Source organism: Diabrotica virgifera, chromosome 8 (genome assembly GCF_917563875.1).
Source record: "Diabrotica virgifera virgifera chromosome 8, PGI_DIABVI_V3a".
NCBI lineage: Eukaryota > Metazoa > Arthropoda > Insecta > Coleoptera > Chrysomelidae > Diabrotica > Diabrotica virgifera.
This window is the reverse complement of record NC_065450.1, coordinates 129,816,992-129,843,242: the sequence shown is the minus strand read 5'-3', so window position 1 is coordinate 129,843,242 and position 26,251 is coordinate 129,816,992. Positions and strand designations below refer to the sequence as shown.

Genomic DNA, 26,251 nt, shown 5'->3' with positions numbered 1-26,251 from the left:
CTAGTGCAAATTTGTCTAGATATTTTAGTTAGGTATAGCCTCCCCTATTGTAAAAATCACGAGCCGCCACTGGTTACCGCGAAAATCACATCGATAGGAGCATCCATAAACTTCAATCTCCCGCTCAATCACAACCCAAAGAGTCAGATCCTGATCATACGAAAGCTTTTCTTCCCTATATCAAAGGTGTTACTGACAAAATCGTCAGTAAAAATACTAGTGACGTCATCTATCTGGGCGTGATGACGTAATCGATGATTTTTTTAAATAAGAGTACGGGTTGTGTGATAGCCCATTTGAAAGGTTATTTAATTATCTATTCAGTAATATAAACATTAACATAATTATTTATACAGGGTGTACAAAAAATTTTTTTCTTCTTTTTGTCTAAATTAATTTATTAAAAAAATTATTTTGTTGTACCCTGTATAAATAATTGTTAATGTTTATATTACTGAATAGAAAATTAAATAACCTTTCAAATGAGCTATAACACAACACCTACTCTTATTTAAAAAAATCATTGATTACGTCATCACGCCCAGATGGATGACGTCACTAGTATTATATATATATATATATATATATATATATATATATATATATATATATATATATATATATATATATATATATATATATATATGCCAAAAAGTCCTAATTTAAGAATAAAAATCCACCTCTCTGAGGATTTCTCTTTAAATTTCCCCATTCTCGAGATAATGAATTTATGCAAACTCAAAGGTCCTCACTTATACTGCAGTGTCGCGCCCGCTTGATTAGCAATTAAAAAGCAAAGGGGTTTTCGATATTGTATTGCAAAAAACTCTTCGTGATTTCATCAATTAATGTTTAAAGAATATCTACCTACCTTGGCAACATGGAAATTTTTAATTAAACGTCCGATTTGGGGTTAAAAATGGTCGATTTCGCAATTTTCAAAATTTTTAATCGCTTATATAACAAAAACTATTAACCTAAGAGAAAAATCACTAAAGACCTTTTCTGTTTGAAATGATTCAAAAAACCTAAGAAAAGTTCAATGCAAAAAAAATAATTTTAGGAAAAACCCCTATTCTTTCCCCTCGCCTGGCAAGATCTTATGCTCTTCAGAATCGCCTGTCATTGTACAAATTTCTTCTAAATGACTTACTCAAACACATACTTAAATTTAAACTTTACAGGAGAAAGTTTATTTTCCCCTAAACTATGCACTTTTCGATTCACCTGGTAGATACACGTGCAGGGCTGATGCCTGCCAGGTCGCGAATTTACAAAACCTATACCATTCCAGTCATGGCAGCGACTGAATTCGAATAGGGTTTGTATGCAGAATATTAGTTACATATCCTATACCATTTCAGTCATGGCAGCGACTGAATTCGAATAGGGTTTGTATGCAGAATATTAGTTACATATCCTATACTATTTCAGTCACGGCAGCTACTGAACTCGAGTAGATTTTGTGTGCAGAATATTAGTTACATATCCTATGCCATTTCGGTCCAGAAATTAACTGTAATGGTGTAGGATTTGAAACCGAAATTTTTTATTATTATTGAGCAAATGTCTATACTGTTTCAGTCATGCAAGTAAAACTAATCAAATATTTACTTAGTGCATTTATTATTATATCATAAAATTTAGATATGTTTTGAAAATTAAAATTAATAATTATATATTTTGATAATATTAAAAATTAAAAACAAATGAGTGTACAAGTGTAATAAACAAATAATGTACGAATATATGTATACAGTATGTCCCTGTAAGTTGGGACCATATGGAAAACTTTTTTGTTATTGATTTTACGAAAAAAAGATAGTCTTTATAAAAAGTTCGGCATGGACTAAAACCGAAGATGCAATCATCTGATATTAAGTTTTATTAATAGTACAGTCGAACCCGCTTATTATAATACCGGTTATTAGAATATCTCGGTTATAGGAATACTTTTGCTTCGACTGTACTATTAATAAAACTTAATATCAGATGATTTCAGCTTCGGTTTTAGTCCATGCCGAACTTTTTATAAAGACTATCTTTTTTTTTTGTAAATCAATAACAAAAAAGTTTTCCATATGGTTCCAACTTACAGGGACATACTGTATACATATATTCGTACATTATTTGTTTTTTACACTTGTATACTCATTTGTTTTTAATTTTTAATATTATATCAAAATATATAATTATTAATTTTAATTTTCAAAACATATCTAAATTTTATGATATAATAATAAATGCACTAAGTAAATATTTGATTAGTTTTACTTGCATGACTGAAACAGTATAGACATTTGCTCAATAATAATAAAAAATTTCGGTTTCAAATCCTACACCATTACAGTTAATTTCTGGACCGAAATGGCATAGGATATGTAACTAATATTCTGCATACAAAATCTACTCGAGTTCAGTAGCTGCCGTGACTGAAATAGTATACGATATGTAGCTAATATTCTGCATACAAACCCTATTCGAATTCAGTCGCTGCCATGACTGAAATGGTATAGGATATGTAACTAATATTCTGCATACAAACCCTATTCGAATTCAGTCGCTGCCATGACTGAAATGGTATAGGTTTTGTAAATTCGCTGCCAGGTCATGATTTTTAGCCTTAGTGTGCTATGAATTATCACTATGCAAATTTCTAGCCTTACAGGAAGACCGTTAGTCGGAGGGTTCACTAGCTCTTGGACTATAACTCTATGCGTCACAAAAACCTCTCTGACTCTCTGTCGCATTCACTGTATGAATCACGTCAAAGTATTGAAAACAAAACATTCATAATAGAGGTGATAAAATTTTAATACAAACAATAATTAAAATTTTATTCACATGACACGATTAGACAACCATTTAGGAATAGATTTAGATTAAATACCTAGGGTTTTCGGTAACTCTCTAATAACACATGGCACATAGCAGTAAATAAAATATGTAACTGCAATATTGTAATTCATAATGCTTATTCAAAAAATCAGACATTAGTGGCTAAAATTTTAGATTTTTTGGTAACTTTTTTCAGTATTATTTTTTTACTGAATATCGTTTAAATATTGAAAATACGCCGTAGAACTTACCTATTTTTACACTTAAAACAAAAAATTAAACTTCTTCTACGGCACTACAGCCCAAATTGAGCTTTGGCCTCTTTTATTTTTTGCCTCCACCCTTGCTTGTCTGTGGCTGCTCTTCTCCATACACGGACTTCTAAAAGGCTTGTGCGTCGCTGTTTACTGTGTCTTTCCAGCGCTTTCTTGGCTTTCCAACCGGTCTCTTTCCTAGCATTCTAGCATTCAGTGCTCATTTTGGTAGCCTATCCTCTCCCATTCTTATCACATGTCCGGCCCATTGCAATCTCTGTATTCTAATGAAGTCTGACAGGGGGGTTTCCAGGTTTCCTTATATATAAAGTTGACAAAGCTCGTTGTTGTATCGACTTCTGAAGATTCCTTTTTCTCTCACAGGTCCTAGTATTCTCCTCAGTACTTTCCTTTCGAATATGTTGAGTTTGTTTTTGGATGTTTCTTTCAGGACCCATGCTTCACTGCCATAGCATGCTATTGGTCGAATTAAGGTTTTATAGATTCTCATCTTTGTATTTCGGTGGACATTTTTAGACCGAAATATATGGGAGAGGACAAAATAAGCTGTGTTTGCCTGCGTTATTCGCTTTCGTATTTCTCCATCTTCTGATCCGTCGGCATATAGTTCTACTCCCAGGTATGTAAACTTTCCAAGTCTTCCTTTTCTCTTTTTCTTATAGGTATTACCTATCGAAAAAACGCTTCAGTACCCTAGCTGTTAAAGTGTCATGGAAAAAACCTTATTACCCTGGGCCCTGGACTAGGAATGAGTGGAGGTAAAGTTATGGATGAGAACATTTGTTCGATCATCAATAGATTTTTTAATTCTGGAAAATCCAATTCGGAAAACACGAATATGTTTCAATTGTCAGCGAAATAGTGTAAGAAATATAGTTAGGCGATACAGAAGCTCAGGTTTTATCATCACAAAACCTATACATATAGGAAAAAGTAAAATAAAGAAGCAGATCGAAGGGACTTAAGACACATTATAGTGAAAAAACGACGTGCAACTTATCTAGATTTAAGTATTTTGTGGAATAATCTGGTTGGAAGATACGTTTCTAGATCAACATGTCACCGAGAGGCCCACAAATTAAGATTTGCTACCTACAAAGAAGTTGATAAAGTTGAAAAAATTAATACTAATTGTTTTTGAAAATTTTCATTTTATCTCAGACTAATTAAAATCCAGTCTTAATATTACAACACAAGAATAATAGGCTAACATGGTCAAAAGAGCATTGAGGTTGGACAAATTCACTATGGGATGCAGTACAATGGAATGATGAATCCAGATTTGAATTGTGTGTTGGAGTCGAGTTGGAGACAGTAGAAGTCTAGTTATTCGCAGGAAATATAAAGCCTTAACTATCATTAAAGAAACGTCAAATTTCCTACGTTGACCACGGTCTGGGGCAGCATGTCGTCGAAAGGTGTGGAAAAGTTGCATTTTATCTATGGAATTCTAAATACGGACCAATAATACTTGAAGGTTATAAATAATCTCTTACCGATTGTGGAACAAAGTCATTTCAACAAATAAAAATCAGTGAAAGATTTTGTCTCCCATCAACGGGATGGCGTAGGTTGCCATACCTCAAAAAAGAGTTTAAACTGGATTGGAGACCACGGTATACTACTTCTGGAATAAGTTTTTAACAGTCCCGACTTGTTCCCGAGAGAAACTTTTGCATTTTGCACTCTTTTGTAGCGCGAAATAAAAAAACATTTAGGAAACGTCCTGCTAGGTTCGTCAAAAAATTGAAGTGAAACTTGCAAGAAATATGAGATTCATTTACACCAGAGTGTTGCATGAACTTTATAAAAACTATGCCTCGAAGAATGTTGAATCTAATTAAAAATAAAAGCGATGTCACTCAGTTGTAAACTTCCACATTTGTTTTGTTAAAATTATAAGCCTGGATCCCGCGTACCAAAAAAAGTTAATTAATAGCAAGCTGAAAATTTGTTAATAGCTTAACGGTGTCTAGTCGGACAAACTTTGATGTACGGGAACACTGGAATACGGGAAGTTTGAATTGTGGAACAGTTTAAAAATTTGGAACGTCAGATTACGAAAACGTCCCATGTATTTTGTATGACAGAACATCCAATTGATTTGTTACCCTTTCATTAAACTCTCATGCAAAAATCAGACTGCTATTACTAACAAACATGATTCCTGTCATTTGACATGTTCTTCCTGCTCCACTAATTAAAATGCCCAGTTGGTGATAAACACCAGTCTGATTTTTACATGAGAGTTTAATGAAATGGTAACAAATCAATTGGAAGTTCTGTCCGACAAAATACATGGAACGTTTTCGTAGTCTGATGTTCTAAATTTTTAACCTGTTCCACAATTAAAACTTCCCCTGTTCCAGTGTTCCCATACATCATCCAGGTCTATTAGATATTTTTTGCGCCTTTTTTTAATTTGTTGTATTCTGTTTAATTAATCGTTTATATTAGATTAAAACATATTTTGTATACTTCTGGAAATCCAAAAATTATTATCCATGAATTAAAACCTTCAAAGTTTAGGTATGCTGGACTTTTCTTGCATTTTCTTTTCAATCTACATTGGGCCAACTGATATGGAAAGGGGTAGTGCTGTTTCACATTATAAGAATTTAAACGTGCGAGGGTTAGAACGCACGACGACATTCCAGTGGTGGCTATGTAATCATATGGAGCCTTTCTCACTAGACGGTGGTTGGAACGTTCGGTGAAGTCGCCGTGTTTATGCCGTCCTTCGCTTACAACAACAGACGGCAGCCGTGCCGTCTTTACGCACCCAGTAGCAAAGGACACTTAATGCATCCTTTCATACGATACTGTCGTTCAGTCGCACGAAGGTAGTTTATTTTGTTGTTTGGTACATTATTTTCATTTACATGTTGTGGCTGTTTGAAGTAGGTGCATATATTTTATATTACGATGTCTCAGATTGATAGTGAAATATTAATAACATTAATTGAAGCGAGACCTGTTCTTTGGGACAAAACAATAGAAATATATAAATATAGAAACTTGACGAGAAATGCTTGGAATGGTGTATGCCGTGCACTTAACAGTGAATTTGACGAATTAGGTGATAAAGAAAAAACACATTTGGTAAGTACAGCAAAATTAATTATATGTTACTGATAACAACAGTAATTAAAACTGCTATGCTTTTTCTCATGAGGATTTGTCAGTGCGTCACAGTTTTTCGATTTCTTTCTAGCGGATTAAATTGTATGTGACAGAAAAAAACGCACGTCGGTGATTACATTTCGTCGGTGACATTTTAACATTTATTCTAGTTGTCAATAGATGGCGCCATAATCAAAAATAAAATAATTTGCGAATTATATCATATATCCACGAATATAATCTGAACAATTTATAAGACTATACAAATAAAAAAAAGAATGTGTGTACTTTGTACGCACGTAAGAAGCTATACTTCTATTATATGATTTCAACGAAATCGATATACTTTAAACAGTTTCTCTACTACTTTCCAAAAAATTTTATTAAAACAATACCAAAAATTAAAAAAATAAAAGAATAAAACACACACAAACACATTGAAAAATGCCACAAATGATTTCTGAACAATAATTGTTGCCAAAAATTTTAATTAAATACGTATTTTCTGAAAAAAATTATATAATAATATACTTACAATCATAAAATCTATAAAAAAAATGATATAACTTGCATTGGGCTTGAACCTACTTCCCGTGTATCCCGCCGTACGAGAGTCGAAGCCATTTCAAACTGCACCACCTTCGCGTATACTTCATGTGGGAATATATACAAACTGAACAACTTTTTGACATTTTGTTTATATGAATTTTTATTAGTTTGATTTTTGTCGAATTAAAATACAGCAATATATAGAGTAAGAAAACAATACATTAGATGAAAATTTGTAGAAAGTTTGTTCGTAATCAGATTATGTAAATTAAAGCATTGCCTACTAGGGGTATAGCATAGCAAGTACTAGGTAAGTACATTATTTTTTTACATTTTCCAAATAGGTATGAAGATAATTTTTTATTGGAATACAACTGAAACATTTAGAATTACGTACCTGTGGCTTTTCAAAACTATTTAAAAAGTCACTATAATTATAAATTTGATTTTATTTCTGTCCTCACAACAATAAAAACTAATATATTATACAACATTTTTGTTTATCGATAACCTCCATATTGAACAATTATTGACAGATCATTTCAACACCCAATCAGAGCCCGTATAAAGACTAATACCAAACTGTCGGTGTGCGCATGCGCGCAGATCAATATAAATTCACCCTCAATCCCAATCGCGCCTAAAGAAGTATAACTTCAAAAAATACTATTTTATAAATGCAATAAACACAATTGATTTGATTTTATGCCAAATTGCTAATAAAATGTGACAACTGTCAGATTTAACTAAAATGTCATGTCACTAAAATGTATATTATCACGGACTTACCTTTTTTTCTATCATTTGTGACGCACTGAAAAATGCTCATGAAAAGAAGCATAAGTATATTATAATAGTTATTAAGGTACCAAGGGTATTATAAGGATAATAACGCTTGAGGTCAATGGTGTATAGACCGAGGGCCTTTGGCCCGAGGTATATACGTTGACAGAAAGCGTTATTATCATAATACCCGTGGTGCCTTCAACGTTTAATGTCCGACTAAATTATTCTTTATATGCAAAAAATTTGAATGAATTTTGAATTAATTAGTTTTCAAATGAGTACATTTACCAGAAATAGTCGTAACGTAATTGTGATAACCATAGTTTTACTTACAGTTTTATCTGTCAACTTGACAGTATTTAACTCGTTATTTAAATTTAATAGGCCCTTAAATACATTAAAGTTTATAATGTCCGACTGGTCTATTATTTGACAAATAATGACATTATTTCGAAGTCTATTAAGTACGATATAACGCCCAAGGGCGTGTTATTGAAAATTAACGCCCTAGGGCCTATTAAATTTAAATAACGAGTTAAATACTGTCAAGTTGACAAATAAAACTCTAAGTAAAACTATGGTTACCACAATTACGTTACGACTATTTCTGGTAAATGTAAAATGGACATATAAAGAATAATTTAGTCAGACATTAAACGTTAAAGGCACCACGGGTATTATAATAATAACGCTTTCGGTCAACGTATATACCTCGGGCCGAAGGCCCTCGGTCTATACACCATTGACCTCAAGCGTTATTATCCTTATAATACCCTTGGTACCTTAATAAAATATTTTACATAGTTGCAATTAACGTTGAGTATAGAGGGTGTTCCATCAATATGTGTGAATATTTTATATTTTATTTATTAAGCGCAACAGGCCTTGTAGGCCTAGGCCTAAAATGTTTACATTTCTGATTACATAAATAATATAATAAATAACTTAATATAACTTACATAACTTATAAAACTTAAAAATTTTATTTACTTACACTTCAGTCTTTTTATACACTCCTTCACCACCTCTCTCCATCTCCTTCTGTCCAATGCTAGTTCTTTCCATCTGTCAATGTTACTTTTCTTCAAGTCTTCATACACACTGTCCTTCCATATTTTCCTTGGCCTGCCTTTCCTCCTCTTTTGTATAGGTCTTCGTGAAAGTACCATTTTTGGCATTCGTTTACTTCCCATTCTCTCGATGTGCCCCAAGTATCGTATTCTCTGTGCTTTGATCGTCGTCGTGATCGTTGGCTCTTGATATAGTTCTTCCAATTCTTTATTGGTTCTTCTTCTCCACTGACCTTCTATTTTCACACCTCCATATATTGCTCTTTGCATTTTTCTCTCCCATCTTTCTAAAAGGTCTGTTTCTGACTTTTTGAGCACCCATGTTTCGCATCCGTATGTTACTGTAGGTCTGATAACAGTCTTATAAATTCTTATTTTTGTTTTTCTTGATACGTATTTGGATTTCAGTAATGTGCGTAATGCTCCATATTTTTTATTTCCTTTGGCTATTCTTGCCTTTATCTCCTCTTCTTCATGACCATTTTCATCTATTTTGGCTCCGAGGTAAATAATTTCTTTGGCTCTTTTGAACGAGTATGTTTTTTCTCCATCTATTTGTACTATGATGTTATTCTCTTTTTCTTTTTGGATCTCTCCCATTATCATATACTTTGTCTTCTCTTCATTTATTTTAAGTCCGAATTTTTTGACTTCTGTTACTTATTACTCATTAACTTTTGCGTTAACTTAATAATAGCGTCAGATCATCCGCAAATGCTATGCATTGGTGGCCGTTTTTAAATATCGTTTCTTGCATGTTTATTCTGCTTTTCCTGATTATTCCTTCCAATGTTAGATTGAATGCTGTTGTTGATAGTGGTTCTCCTTGTCGTAATCCTTCCTTGGTTTCAAACTTTTTGGATGTATACCCTTTCCAAGCTATTTCGTTTGTTGTGTTTTCCATCGTCATCTTTACCATCCTGACAATTTTACTTGGTATCCCCAATTCTTTCATCAGTTCGTACATCTGCTGTCTGTTTACTGTGTCGTAAGCCTGCTTAAAGTCTATGAACAAAGCATATAGTACAGTTTTATGTTCGTAACAGGTAGTCTGTATTTCTTTTAAGGCAAATATTTGGTCAGTCGTTGATCTGTTGTTTCTAAAACCTGCCTGGTATTGTCCCAGTATTTTTTCCGAATATTGACTTAGCCTTTTTCTTATACTTTGTGCCAAGATTTTGTAAACTATTTCTAATAGTGCGATGCCTCTGTAGTTTTCGCATAGCATTCTATCACCTTTTTTATGTATAGGGCATATCCTTGCTATGGTCCACTCTTCTGGCATTTTTTCTACTTCCCATATTCTTTTTATCAGGTCATATATCTCTTTCTGGAGTCTTTTCCCTCCTGATTTTATTATTTCGGCCGATATTTCTGTTATTCCTGGGCTTTTGTTATTTTTCAAGCTCCTTATTTCGTTCTTTATTTCTTGCTCTGTGGGTATTTCTATTGCTATTTGATCATCTTCAATTTCATGGTTTGTTTCATTTTGTACTTCGCTCTTACTTAGCAGTTCTGTGAAATAGTTTTGCCAGTTTCCCATTATTTTTTCCGGCTCATTTAGCAGCATCCCTTTATCATCTCTCATATATGGGTTGTTTTTTTGATATCCTCTTTACATTTTTTTTGCTTCCTGGTAAAATAATCTTATTTCTTTTTTTTTGAAATTTTTCTTCTATTTCTTTCAGTTTGTTCTCGTTGTATTTTCTCTTTTTGCTTCTACATTTTCTTTTCATGATTTTTCTCAGTTCTCTGTATTCTTCTCTAGTGCTTTCTTCGTCATTTGTGAGATTTTTGAGTCTTACCTTTCTTATTGCTTCTGCTACTTCTTGACATTCTTCATCATACCAATCTTTTGTTTTGTGATTTCTTTCGGTTTTCGCTAGGATTGCTTTACTTGTGTTCAAGATTGCTTCTTTTATATTTTCCCATTGTTTGTCGGGGTTTGACGTTTCTTGTTCCCTGATTAGTCTGTTGGTTATTCCCTGTTCATACTTCTTCTGTGTGTTGTTATCTTTTAGTAGTCCTATGTTGAATTGTTTTCCATTGTTTTATTGTTTTTCTTTATGTTATGCTCGATTTTGTATTCTGCTCTCACCAAGTATTTTTTTTTTTTGAAAAATGGCTTTGGCAGAGCCAATTAGCCAGACTTGTTTGTGATTGATTGCAGATTCATAGTCATAAATTTCTTATAAACATAAGTACATTCTACAATATTATTTTTATAGATACATTGGTACATTGTGTAGCTTTTTTTTTATTTTGTTTTTTTTTTAAGTGGTCCGAGTTACAGTCCGCTCCTCTCATGCTCTTTACAATTATTACATTGTTTGCATGTTTCTTTTCTATTAAAATATGGTCTATCTGATTTACTGTCTTTTTATCGGGGGAAATCCACGTTCCTTTATATATATCTTTTCGGCTTAATTGTGTGCTTCTTATCACCATTTGCCTTTCTGTTGCAAAGCCTATTATTCTTTGGCCATTATCGTTCGACACCTCATGCTTACTATATTTCCCTATTATGTGCTCGTATATATTCTCTCTTCCGACTTTGGCGTTGCAGTCTCCCATGATTATTTTGATGTCAAACCCTGGTAATTTATCATATTCTCTTTCCAATTGCTCGTAGAATTCATCTTTTTCTTCTTCTGTGGCATCTTCAATCGGTGCGTGTACATTTATTATACTTATGTTTCGTTTGTCCCCTTTTAATCTTATTGTGCATAATCTATCTGATATTGGTTGGAATGCCATTGGAATGTGTGAATATAAAAATATATAAATCGCATCTTTTTGCGTTCATAGTATGGACCCAATGAATCCGGTTCCTCTTATTTCTCTTTCTTCGACGATAAAGTAACCACAACGCTATAATTGATTTCGCCCCATATAATATAACATATAACTATACCTTTTATTCTACGAAATTATATTTAGTTTTATAGAGTAAACGACTCGGTGAAGACTGGAGCCGTCACGTCTCGTGTGAAATTATCTAAAAACAACGTTTAAAACGAGTGGAACAACATTTAAAAATGACAGAAGTTCTCGTAATGCAGCAACAAGTGCGATGTCCGAATTAGTGCGCGAGTGTGTATCTAAAGATCTCAAAACGTTTTTTAAACAAAAAGTGATCGGTCAGTGGCAACGCGAATGGTTTCTATCGCAATCTAAACTAAAATCGATAAAACCAGATACACGACAGTGGAAAACAAGTATTAGTTCGAGGTTTATTCAAACGGTTCTAACGCGCCTACGTATAGGGCACACCAAGATTACACACTCATATTTACTCTCGGCCAGTGAACGTCCCATGTGTGACCTATGTGCTACGCCTCTTACCGTCACCCATCTGTTAATCGAGTGTCCAAAATATCAACGTGAACGTTCAATGAACAATCTACCAAACACTCTACTAGCTTTATTAGGAGAAAACTGTCCAGTAAAAGACTTACTCAACTATCTAATATCTATCAATATTTTGTATCAAATCTAGTTATTTTTTTTACTTGTTAAAATAATTGTTAACCTTTGTTTATCAAGTAATGCCGCTAATAACCTGTTGGTGGATGCGGTAATTTTCTTTAATAAAAAAAAACATTTAAAAATGAGTGGATGACAGAGGGTCTTTTAAATTATGTACATGAAAAACATAGATTGTAATGTTGTTCTGAAGCTATTTCCTTGTAGCATTTTTGTAATAAACTATTCTAAATGGGATATAAGCCACAATTTAACTAAAAAATGATTTTATTAACGTTTTGACGCCCAAATCGAATGTCGAAACGTTAATAAAATCATTTTTTAGCTAAATTGTGGCTTATTTCCCATTTAGAATAGTTTATTCCTCTATTACAAATATCTTAGTACAACAACGATTATTAAAACAAGCTAAGACTTTTAATTAAAAATATAAGAAATAATAACTGACAAAATAGAAATTGCAAATGAATTAAATACGCATTACAGTGCGTTAGGACAAAAGTATGGACAAAAATACCCATTTATAATGATACATCGTAATGATACATATCAGACATCGTATCATGTACCTACCTGAGCCACAAAGTGTAAATAAAAATAATATACCAAACAACAGCAAAAATCTTCGTGCAACTCAATTCTTATTATGTGAAAAGGACAAGTGCGACAAAACTACCGCACGAGAAATTCCTCGCACGTTCAAAATTCTTATAACAGCACGTACAGTAGGTACCTACATACAAGGAGCTAATGGTATATCTCTCAGTTAAAATGTCAAATTGATGGTCTCTTAGCAAAAAAAACTGATTAAAAGGCCAAAAGAGGATGAAAACTTAGGCTTAAAGTGTTATTGCATTATGCATTGAGTATAAATCATAATGATCCTTTTGTCCAATTAGTCCAATACGAAAGACGAAGTTAGTAAACAGGCAATTATGACTACAATTGGGGTGTAATTATGACTGGGGTGTAATGCTAGTTCGCCTCCATGTGGTGCACCCTGGGTAACGCTAAATGAACTAGCAAAAATTTGGCGGCAGACGAACGAAAAACAAAAACAATATCCTGCCAACATCACAGATCACAAACAGAAATCTTATCTATACGTAAACATACGATGGGAACAAATAAAGGTTCTTCTCAGAACCAACTGACTAGAGATCTCGGATCGTGTATCCGAGTCTGTCACCTTAACATCGAGGGCATAAGCCAGGCAAAATGCCAAGTGTTGCAAAAAATCCTACACGATAACGACATTGACCTGGTTGCCATACAAGAGACCCATACTGAAGACAAAGTCCAGCTTGATTTAAGGGGAAAGATACCTGGCTACGATTTACTGGGAGCCACCTATGATAAACATTACGGCGTCGCAACCTACATTCGCTGCAATATAGAAAATAGTTTCCTACTTTCTGCTTCCAATGAAAATAATATACATGAAGTAGTCACCAAGATTGGAGATATTACCGTAGTTAACATATACAAACCTCCAGCCACTACATGGAACCCAGAAGTGCTAAAGACTCATCCACATCCTACTATATACATCGGCGACTTCAACAGCCACCACGAAATGTGGAAGTACACCACGAATGATGAAAATGGGGAGGCACTAGTAGAATGGTCCGAAGAGCAAAACACATACCTAGTTTTTGATGCCAAAGACAGAGGAACATTTAAATCAGCTGCATGGAGAAAAGAATATGACCTATGTTTTGTCTCAAAAGATACCAATGACAGACCACTAACAATTGCGAGAAGTGTCCTTGCAGACTTCCCACATACTCAACATCGTCCGGTGCTTATCACCATCGGAATATCAATTCCAATAATTAGATCATCTCCTCGACCCAGGTGGAATCTTAGAAAAGCAAACTGGAAGAAGTTCTCTGAACAACTAGACCGGACCGTGAGCTGGGTCCCTCCAACCAGCAAACATTATGAGAGGTTTGTGGGCGCAGTAATAAGCACTGCCAAGAAAACCATCCCTAGGGGGTATCGCAAAGAATATGTGCCTGGATGGACTGAAACATGTGAAGACTTATACACGAAGTTTCTCGAAAGTGGTGACCGAGAAATAGCCGATGAGCTTTTACACAACATCGATACAGCTAGACGCCAAAAATGGATAAAGACTGTCGAAAACCTTGACTTCAAAAAATCAAGCCGGCAGGCATGGTCCTTGTTGCGGAAAATTGGAGGAGCTAACCAGCTGGAATCCAGAGAGTCTAAAATGTCTCCTAACAAGGTTGCCTCCCATATAGTATCTCTACCCAGAGCTCCACGAGATCGAACACATACTACCAACGTGAAAAGAGACTTAAGGGCATTAAAACAAATGAACAGAACGAACTCCGAATATTCAGCAAGAATACTTATTTCTGAAATCACACATGCGCTGAAAGAAATGAAATCAGGTAAAGCACCTGGCTTTGATGGTATCCATCCAGAGTTCTTGATACACAGTGGTGCATACACGAAACAGTGGCTTGCAATGTTCTTTAATGATATACTTCAGTCAGGTAACATTCCTTTCTCACTTAAGCGAACAAAGATAATTGCAATTCCGAAACCGGGCAAATCAAACGATAAGCCAGAAAACTACCGCCCCATAGCTCTACTCAGCATGGTATATAAACTATTAGAAAAGCTTCTCCTCAACAGAATTAGTCACAGGATACTAGAAAATGTTCCCATTGAACAAGCTGGCTTCCGCCCTCATCGAAGCTGTACGGACCAAGTGCTGTCATTAACAACTTTTATACAAGCTAGTTTTCAAAAGAAACAAAAGACAGCAACAGTATTTATAGATCTAACAGCAGCATATGATACTGTTTGGAGACAGGGATTAATATATAAACTGGCCCGCATTATCCCCTGCAGAAAGATAATTAACCTCATTGACAACATGCTGACCAACAGAGCCTTCCAGGTTATAATGGGAAAGGAGACGAGTAGACAGATGAAAAACTTAACAATGGTCTTCCACAGGGTTCTGTCCTTGCCCCTTTACTTTTCAGCCTCTATATTGCTGACATGCCTGAAACCGAATCTCGGAAGTTTGGATATGCTGACGACTGGACCCTTGCAACAAGCCACCAATCTTTAGAAACTACAGAAATCACTCTCACGAATGACTTATCCATCCTCAGCGAATACCTTAAGAAATGGAGACTACAGCCAAGTACTACAAAAACTGAAGTATCAGCTTTTCATCTAAACAACAAGTTGGCAAACAGAGAATTGCGAGTGTATTTTAATAACAAGCTGTTAAAACACAATAAATACTAGACAGGGTTACTCTAGACAGAACGCTCACATTCAGAGAACACCTGACGAAAACAGCAGCAAAATTGAAAACACGCAACAGTATAATACAGAAACTCTGCGGCACTACATGGGGGTCCACAGCATCAACATTAAGATCCTCTGCTCTTGGCCTGATATATCCGGTGGCAGAATACTGTGCTCCAGTGTGGCTAAATAGCAGGCATACCCACCTGGTCGACACCCAACTAAACCGTACTATGCGTATGATAACAGGCACAATTAAGCCCACCCCTACAATGTGGCTACCTACCCTTAGTAATATAGCACCACCCAACCTACGCCGCGAACATGCATTGGTTAAAGAATATAACAAAATAATGGACAGTCGCCAGCTTCTAGTCCACAACGACATCCCCGATATTCTTGGAAACCGTCTCCGATCCAGGTTACCCCCTCTACAATCTGCTCAAGCGCTGCAGCAATCCAACTTTGACTTAAATACCCAATGGAGAGAAGATTGGGAAAGTAGGACAGATCCGCATTACCATAGTCTACCGGACATCATAGGGAAACCTGGCGAATTTGAACGTCCCCGTAAGATTTGGGCAGCCCTTAATCGAATTCGAACAAACTGTGGAAGATGCGCCGACTCCCTCCACAGATGGGGTAAACTCCCCTCGCCTTCTTGTGACTGCGGCGCTGCAAGACAGACGATCAGTCACATTGTTCAGGACTGCCCACGCAGAGCATACACAGGCGACCCTATAGACTTTGTAATGGCAACCGAAGGGTCAATCGAATATATAAAAAAATTGGACATCTGTTTGTGATGCATTGTATAATGCATAAATCTAAATATATTCTGTGATATACTTAAGCCATACGCTAAATAAAAATAAATATGACTACAATCTGAGTAAAATTAAGAGCGTGAGTGCAAAATTTCGAGCCAATGCTTTTTAAATGCCTTAATTTCTTCGAGTCTTGGGAAAACTAATGAGTATTTAGTTTAAAAATTTAAACGCAAAATAAAAGATTACATTATTACCGAGGGCCGAAAGTCCCTGAATTTTTTTTACTATTTTAAAAGTTACAGGGGTGAAAAAGAAGGGAAAATTGAGTGTGATTTTTAATTTCAAATATCTCGTTCAAAAGTAACTTTTTGTTTATTTTAAGGGTAATAATGCAAACTTTCATTCTGCGTTTAAATTTTTCAAAAATATTTATTCGTTTTTTCAGGACTCGAAAAGAATTAACACCATGTCCGTGGGGATATTTTCCAAATCGAACATTCGTTATCTTTGTCATACAACGCACTCAGATAATAGGCTATTGATTATGTACTATAGAAAGGAACTACAACGTTAACGGGGTTTTATTATTTCATATGGTCAATGAATCTCTATATATGAAAAAACCGCGGAGTGCTACCATTTAAAGGGGTGCGTTTTTGAGAAATGGGTGAATTAGTCCCTGGGCACAGGTTACATTAGGGTGAGTTCTATGCACTTTTGGTACAAACACGTCTACATAAAAATTGTTCCTGGTTAAATTTACTATCTAAATATAACTTTTTAAAGTCAAAGCTTTTTTTTTACAAAAATATATTCAAAAGAAAAAGCACAAAGAAACCCAAAAGAAAGAAATTTTGTTTTTTGTCCCATAACTTTTGTCCACGAGGATATAGGTATAGACATTGCTTCACAGAAAAAAAACTTACATATTTGCTCTTTAAAATGATGTTCAGTAGAAGTCATTAGGATTTACAGTTTTCGAAATATGATTTTTCAAAGTTCGCCACTCACAGCAATTTTGGGCAATTTTCCTTGTTATTTCGAAAATATTGTTCTGTAACTTTTTTCTACGTAACTTTAGGTATATATATTCAATGGTACATGTAGGAGGAATAGAAATCAATTACCTTTAAAATGGTCTACTGTATAATGTTGTACGACTTCTTTTAAAGAGGTTATCTTTTTCAGGACTTTATACTTTTAATGAGTTTTTATATTTTTTACGATTATTTTTTAAATTTCCCATTATACCTTTTTTTCTATATGGTATATATATTATATAGTGTCCCAAAAGTAGTGGAACGGTCGAATATTTCGCGAACTAAACATCGGATCGAAAAACTGAAAAATACGTGTTCAATCATTTTCAAAAATATATCCAATGACACCAAACACCAATCCCCACTACACCCCCTGGAGGTGGGGTGGGGGGTAACTTTAAAATATTAAATGGAAACCCCCAGTTTTTCTTGCAAATTTGGATTCGTTACGTAAAAGTAGGCAACTTTTATTCAAGACGTTTTTTCGAACTGTGGATAGATGACGCTATAATTGAGAAAAACGATTTATCCTGATACCATAGGTAAATTATAGAAACGGTCTAATATCTCACGAAATACACTTCCAAATGAGAAACCAAAAATCAGATTTTTAATCTTTTTTGAAAACCTATCGAATAACACCAAACATGACCCTCCAACCCACCCCCTGGATGTGGGGTGGGGGTAACTTTAAAATCTTAAATAGCAACCCCCACTTTTTATTGCAGATTCGTATTCGTCATAAAAAATTAAGCAACATTTATTCGAAACATTTTTTAAAATTTCTGATAGATGGCGCTATTAAATCGAATTTTTCCAATTAAGGCGCCATCTATTAACAATTCTAAAAAATGTTTCGAATAAATGTTACTTAATTTTTCATGACGGATCCGAATCTGTAATAAAAAGTGGGGGTTGCTATTTAAGATTTTAAAGTTACCCCCCACCCCACATTCAGGGGGTGGGTTGGAGGGTCATGTTTGGTGTTATTCGATAGGTTTTCGAAAAATATTGAAAATCTGTGTTTTAGTTTCTCATTTGGAAGTGTATTTCGTGAGATATTAGACCGTTTCTATAATTTACCTATGGTATCAGGATAAATCGTTTTTCCCAATTATAGCGCCATCTATCCACAGTTCGAAAAAATGTCTTGAATAAAAGTTGCTTACTTTTATGTAACAAATTAAAATCTGCAAGAAAAACTGGGAGTTTCCATTTGAGATTTTAAAGTTACCCCCCACTCCAACTCCACCTCCAGGGGGTGTAGTGGGGGTTGGTGTTTGGTGTCATTGGATAGATTTTTGAAAATGATTGAACACTTATTTTTCAGTTTTTCGATCCGATGTTTAGTTCGCGAAATATTCGACCGTTCCACTACTTTTGGGACACCCTGTATAATAAAAAAGAAAGCCTATTCTGTTTACTTTAAAATGGTGTATTATAAAAAAGTCTAGGGTTATTTTTGAATAACATGTATACACCGTTCTTAGGCGTCAACGCCCTTCGGTAGGGATCTATGGAGGAGTATCACCAAGCCGGAAGCCCTTATCCCTTCCCGTACCGCTCCTCCATAGGCCGATCAGACGCCAGTTTATTCCAGACCAAGCCGTAGACTCTATTGAGTTTTATACTACGGCGTTGGCCTTTTATAAATTTCATGACCTAGCTGAGGCTCGAACCAGCGACCGAAATCGCAAATCCACTAAACTTGTCGATCGACTGAGCCCCAGCTAACTGGACCGTCAAGACCGACGGTCTTGCCCATAAATAACATGCTTTTTAAAATTGTAATAAGTACTTGCAACGATTTTTGGTTTTAGGATTATTTTTAAATTCCTCATTATAACTTTTTTTATGTGATTGTGTGTTATGATTGAATCTTATTTTTTATAGGTAATACTTTGGATCCACTTGACTCGGCAGAGCAAACTTCAAAATATGGATTAATTCCAATATTTACTGTCAAAGCTCCTGCACCACAAGCTTTGCTTGAAAAAACAGCATGTAAATGTACCAAAGAATGTACAAAAAAATGTGGTTGTAGGAAGATAGGAATTAGTTGTTCAATATTCTGCAAAGGGTGCATGTGCATGGGTACTAATTGTGGGAACTCTAAGATAACTGAGGTGTTAGAGGAAGATATTGAAGCTAATGCTAACGAAGAGATGGACTTTGATTTTGAAATTTTTTTAAATGTCAACGTTTAAATAATTTTAACTAAAGTGATGTCTTTCAAGACTAATGTTTATGTAATTTTTGTAAAAGAAATAATTTTAAATAATACGGGTAAAAATATATCAAAGAATCACTCGGTTTCCATTATGTATTTAAATATAGATGATACACCATTTTAAAGAACAGAAAGTAAGCCCTCTTTGTTGCGCAATATATAGATAGTATATTGTACATTCATGTACAAGAAAAAAAAAGTTATAATGAGAAATTTCAAAAATAATCGTAAAAAATGTAAAAAATAATATTTTTTTTATATTAGGTATTATATAATATATAATATATTATAGATGTATGCCATAGAAAGAATTATGACCCTAAAGTGGAACTGGGCTGGACACATAGCTAGAATGTCATACACTGGATACCAAGACAAGAGGCATATCGAAGTAGAGGTCGTCCGCCAACCAGATGGTCTGATGACATCAAACGGATCGACAGAAACTGGATGCAGACAGCACAGGACAGAAATGCATGGAGAAGACAGTGGACATGGACATGCAGTGGATAGATCCGGGTTGAATGATGATGAATATATTATATAATAATTTTATTTTATTTTTATATTATATTATAAAAAAATCGTTAAAAGTATAAAACCTTGAAAAACCATAATCTCTTTAAAAAAAAGTCGTACAACGTTATACACTAGACCATTTTAAAGGTAATTGATTTCTATTCCTATTACGTGTACCATTGCGTATACCTAAAGTTACGTAGAAAAAAGTTACAGAATAATATTTGCGGAATAACAAGGAAAATTGCCCAAAATTGCTGTGAGTAGCGAACTTTGAAAAATCATTTCGAAAACTGTAAATCCTAATAACCTCTACCAAACATAATTTTAAAGAGTAAATATGTAAGTTTTTTTTCTGTCAAGCAATGTCTAAACCTATATCCTCGTGGACAAAAGTTACGGGACAAAAAACAAAATTTCTTTCTTTTGGGGTTCTTTGTGTGTTTCTTTTGAATATATTTTTGTAAAAAAAAGTATCTTTGACTTTAAAAAGTTATATTTAGATAGGAAATTTAACCAGGAATAAATTTTATGTAGACGTGTTTGTACCACAAGTGCATAGAACTAACCCTAATGTAACCTGTGCCCAGGGACTAATTCACCCATTTCTTAAAAACGCACCCCTTTAAATGATAGCACTCCGCGGTTTTTTTCATATATAGATGTCCATTGACCATATAAAATAATAAAACCCCGTTAACGTTGTACTTCCTTTTAGCTATCTTATTTTGAATATAATCAATAGACTATAAACAGAATATGTTCACATTGACAAGGCTATTAAATATTTGACACGGCTTCTGGAATATTTTGAGTTGTTTATTAAATAATATTGTAATATTGATATTGTATATGATAATTAATTGAGTTAAAACGTGAAATTAATAAAAAGTTATTTTTTGTTTATTATTTATGGAAGATCCAAGCACAAAATACACCAGGGTATATTCTGTGATCCAAGTATTTTGTAGTTAAGGATGTTCAAAATTTATCTAAGCTTTCCATAGTAACAGTATATTATTAAAATCACTTCATCACTTTTTTTCTTTTCTCGATTATTAGTTTTTATTGCATATTATTAGTATATACATTATTAGTATATAAATTATTGTAATCACTGAACACATAGTTAGTGAAAACATTATCATAATAATTAAATTTATTAATAATTTAAGCGATTATACAAGTAACGGTAATCAAAGAACATTCAAAAACTGAACCAAACAGCCATCCCTATGTTGCTGATGACAATGTCATTGTCAACTAATATTTACATCTCCTGCAGCTTCCATACCACTGAGAATTTTACTACACGTAATTTGCCGTATAGAGAAAGAAAAAGTAGGGATAGCCGTAAAAAATTTGCGCCTATGCTCTTAAGGAAAAGCTTTTATTGATTTTCCTGATTGAATTGTTGCCCATGCACAGTATGTCAGAAAAACTGTAAAACGGTATAAAAACCAGTAAAAGTGAAAGAAAAGAGACTACCTCAGTGGAACTATGAAAAGAAAAATTAACCAAAAAAGAAGAGAGTTTTGAAGATGTAAAATATTTACAGTAAAGTAAAAGGGCCGCTATGATTTAAAAAAAGAAGACTATTTTATTATAACTTAAATTTTATTTTATTCTTAGATTCTTCTGTACCGCATAGTCTGTCAGAGGTTCAAAAAATTTAAAGATCACATAGAAAACCCAAATAAGAGTGTAGAATTTTTTAATATCTTTTCATCTGATTGAGTAAATTTTGGTATCAGTATTACCGAATACGAACAAAAAAATATTTTTAAATTGGTTCCATTGTCCATTTAAACCACAAGGGCTGTTTCCAATGGATCCAGAAACAAATCAAGCTTTTTCAGTCAATTACTATTCCTACTTAAATGAAGCACCGCAAAAGGGCTTAAAACTCCTATTTTAAATACTGTGATAGAATATGGAATTGATTTATCTAAATGTAGAAGGCAGGGTTATGCTGGAGCAAACATTACTTCATCTTTTTTAGCATTGTTTGAAATAATCAAATATGTACACTGAAAAATAGAAGAAATCAAAATTCACTTCAAGATTTGAACACAAGTGGGGGGCGAGGGGAAGGGTTAACAACTATGTTAAATAAAAGACTAACACCCGGTTTCATAAACAATAATACAAGTCAATCCAAGATGATTTAGTCGCAAATGGATGACTCGTATTTGAAACAATGTGTTCAATATTCGCGACAAAACAATAATAGGGTCATCGATTGTCATTTGTTTCGAGCTTCTGTCAAGTGTCGTCAAACATTAATATCTACGTCATACGTTATTCTTATATACCAATGATAAAAACCAAAGACGTATGACGTAGATATCTTAATATTATACGACACATGACAGAAGCTCGAAACAAATGACTGTGAATGAAAAGCCCTATCGCGCGACTACAAATCGCAAGTGGAGTCCGGCGCTAACTGATTATGAAACCGAGCGTAAAAGTAAAAAAAAAACGAGTTTTCTGATAAGTTATCAGAAGTTGAAAGGATTTCAGATACAGAATAGTACTTCGGAGCCAATATACACTGATCAAAACGAAAAAGGGGCCACTAACTTAATTCAATGTAGTTGTAGTTGTAGTAAACATAATTTATTTCATTAGGTAGGAACTTAAAACTTTACGTTCACCCAGTAGACACATAAAGTTTTTGTAAATGAAAGAAAAAAAGTGTCTTTTATTCGTTTTTCTTGTATTCAGTAAAAAAGCAGAACTTGATAAAATTTTGGAATCACATTTATTCCGTTACTGAGTTTCTATCGATATTTACGTTAATGTTATCTATTAAGAATTAATGATTGATTTTGATGTGCTTGGAGGCCCCGAAGGCGCAGAGTGTATCTCACAGATATTCAAATTGCTAGGGCAATAACTTTAATTCAAGAAGGTTACTCTAGACGCCGTATAGCAGAAATGTTAAGCCACATCCACATAAATAAAAATTTATTGATTCAATAAAATTGTGTTTTGACTAGGAAAGTTTTGGGGTAGTTCTGATTTCTTTCATTATATATGGATTTTGGGCTGCTGAATCCGAGTATGAGGTTTGCGGACAAAATTTCTTGCCGGAACATTGAAAAAATCGCGAAAAAAGCGAAAAATTTCAGCTTTTTTGCTCAAATCTCGAAAACTATTAACTTTTAGTTAATGGTCTGTTAACAGAAATTAAAGTACTTAAAATTATCTACAAATATCACTATTTACTTTTTTTTTCAGACGAACCATTCGGTCTAAAGTGCAAGTTAAAAATTGACAATTTTTAATGGTCCCGGCAAAACCCACTTTTTACATTCCAAAATTTTATTTTTTATTAGAATGCTGTCATTTGATAAATTTCTCCTAGTTTTCTGTACAGATAAACAATGTTATTTCTTAGGTATGGTATGTCTCTTGTGACAGCTTCCATGAGTCCATTCCGTCCTAAGAGGCCGGAAATGTTTCCCTTAGAGTCACACAGAAGATCAGGCACAGATGGAGTCACAGTTTCAGTCGGTGTGAACATTTCCTTCGGATCTGTTATCTTTATTTCTGATAAACCTTGAGGTTTTGTCCTTTTAAAATGAATTAGTTGAACAGTTCCCTGACTTCCATAAACCTCAGGCGCGGGTTTCTTTTTTATCCGAGGAATGGATTGCTTAGGAGCTACTGCATGTTTTGGTGCAATACAAGCAATGCCACATATGACGTGAAAAGTGTGGTATTAGTCGATTGTATGTACGTTAAAATCAGCGTTATCGTACACCTGCTGTGTAAAGCACGGCAGGTCAATTTTATGCGGATCGCCGGCGAATGCTGTCACTTCCAGACGAACAACTTCTGTATAGGATGAACAAAACCCCAAAGAGGAAACCATAGATAGATGGTGAAACCAACTATCTGGGCCTTACTGCCGCTACAAGACTTTGAGCAAGCGCGTTGCTTATCTGGAAGTGTCAGCAATCGCAGGCGATCCGCAGAAAATTGACCAGCCGTGCTTTACACAACAGGTGTACGAAAACGTTGATGTTAACCCTTTCTATGCCAGGTCTTAATTTGCATGTTGGTCCCTCAATCCCAAAGGTTTTTTCATGCTTATATATACGTCCCATTGCCTTATACAGCGTGTCTACTTAAGTTGGAAACATATGGGAAACTTTTGTATTATTAATTTTACGAAAAAAAGTTATTCTTTATAAAAAGTTCTGCATGCCTCAAAACCTAAGATTCAATTATCAGATATCAAATTTTCTCAATATTATACGAGGTATGTCAAAAAATATGAATTTCGGTCAAAGGTAAAGTACCTTTATTGCTCTCAATATCGAAAATTCTTATGATAAAAAGTTGTTTGGAATTAAAAACTAAGATCAAATATGCAATTACATGCTTCTAATTGAAAACAAAAATTTTCTCAAATTTATGGATACCCAACATCGTTTATAATTATTACAAATATATGATAACTCGTTTATTATTCATTTTACGAAAAAAAGTTATTCTTCATAAAAAGCTTTGCATGGTCTAAAACCTAAGACACAACCATGATATATCAACTTTTATTAATTTTATACGAGGTGTGTCAAAAAATATGAAATTCGCTCAAGATTATAGTACCTTTATATTTCACAATATTTCAATTAGAAGGATGTAATTGCATATTAAAACATAGTTTTTAATTCTAAACAACTTTTTTAATAACCGTTTTCAATATTGTGAAAAATAAAGGTACTTTACTCTTGGGTGAAATTCATATTTTTTGACATACCTCGTATAAAATTAATAAAATGTGATATCTGATGGTTGCATCTTCGGTCTTAGGACATACAGAGCTTTTTATAAGGAATACCTTTTTTTCGTAAAAGTAATAATAAAAGAGTTATCGTATGTATAATAATTAAAAACGAAGTTAGTATCAATAAATTTGAGAAAAATTTGGAAAATATTTTTTTTCAATTAGAAGCATGTAATTGCATATTTGATCTTAGTTTTTATTTCCAAACAACTTTTCATAATAATAATTTTCGATATTGAGAGAAATAAAGGTACTTTACTCTTGAACGAAGTTCATATTTTTTGACATACCTCGTATAATATTGACAAAATTTAATATCTGATGATTGAATCTTAGGTTTTAGAGCATGCAGAACTTTTTATAAAGAATAACTTTTTTTCGTAAAATGAATAACAAAAAAGTTTCCCATATGTTTCCAACTTAAGTAGACACGCTGTATATACGTCGCATATAAATAAACAAATAAATGAACAAAACAGGTTTTTTAATGAGTTTTTTTAACAAACTTAAACGTTTTCTTTTTAAAAGTACTCATCAGAGAGCAAAACCAAATTGAAAAAATGTAACTAACTTAAAAAAACATAATGTAATGTAAATTAACATTAAAAGTTTTCTTTTGTGTGGTACTCCTCAAAACAAGATACTACGCAAAAGCCGACTCCGCATCTTGCACACATGTATCTCGATTCGCTTCTTTTTTTCTGGTCTTTTCTTTGGCTACAAACGCTTCACCTTCTAGCAGCTACCTATAAGCGTTGCCACCAGTGCTACAATAAAGCATATATCTAAAATATGTGAACAAATTTATACGGCAATGGGTCCGCATGACCTATCTTAGGTGCCAACACTTTGAGGCTTTGGGAACAATAATCTAGCATTTTCGGACATATTTCTAAGGCATTGGGACACCAATGAGTCTAAAATTTTATAAGCAACGCATATTTTCAGCTTTGGTAAATTGAGACCATAACACTTTGAACGCATATATATATATATATATATACGGCGGCTGGGAATACAGACCCACTTTTTCAAAAACATATACAGGGTGTTTCATAAATAATTATCCATATAGTAACTGGAGAAACCTTAGCACAAAATACGAAGATATAACCTAAAACACTTAAATAAAATGTGGTTCCTTACTGAGTTACAGGGTGTTTTATCTAAAAATTTAAAAACTATTTTTGCTCAGCATTTTAAAACTATTTTACGTATGCTTTTCGTACTTGGCAGGAAGTATAGTTACTGTACAAACTACTAAATTATGTTTAACAAACGTTTCTAGCTATTACCAGAGGCGTACGACGGGGGAAAGTAAATGGTTGACCCTTTCCAAATTCTACGCCACTGGCGGAATTGCTGTAAAGAATATTTTCTACGCCGGCCCTGACGGATGACTAAAAGAAATGGATGTTCTGACAAAACAGCATAGATGCCCGAATATGGATAATGAAGTATTTAATG

The 26,251-nt window shown here is 33.9% G+C and overlaps 1 protein-coding gene across 1 annotated transcript in view; it reads right to left on the bottom strand.

Annotated features, from left to right (window-relative positions):
* LOC126890015 (uncharacterized) overlaps nt 1-26,251 on the bottom strand; it is a 71,638-nt gene that overhangs the window by 27,547 nt on the left and 17,840 nt on the right. The gene's annotated exons all lie outside the window — the stretch shown is intronic.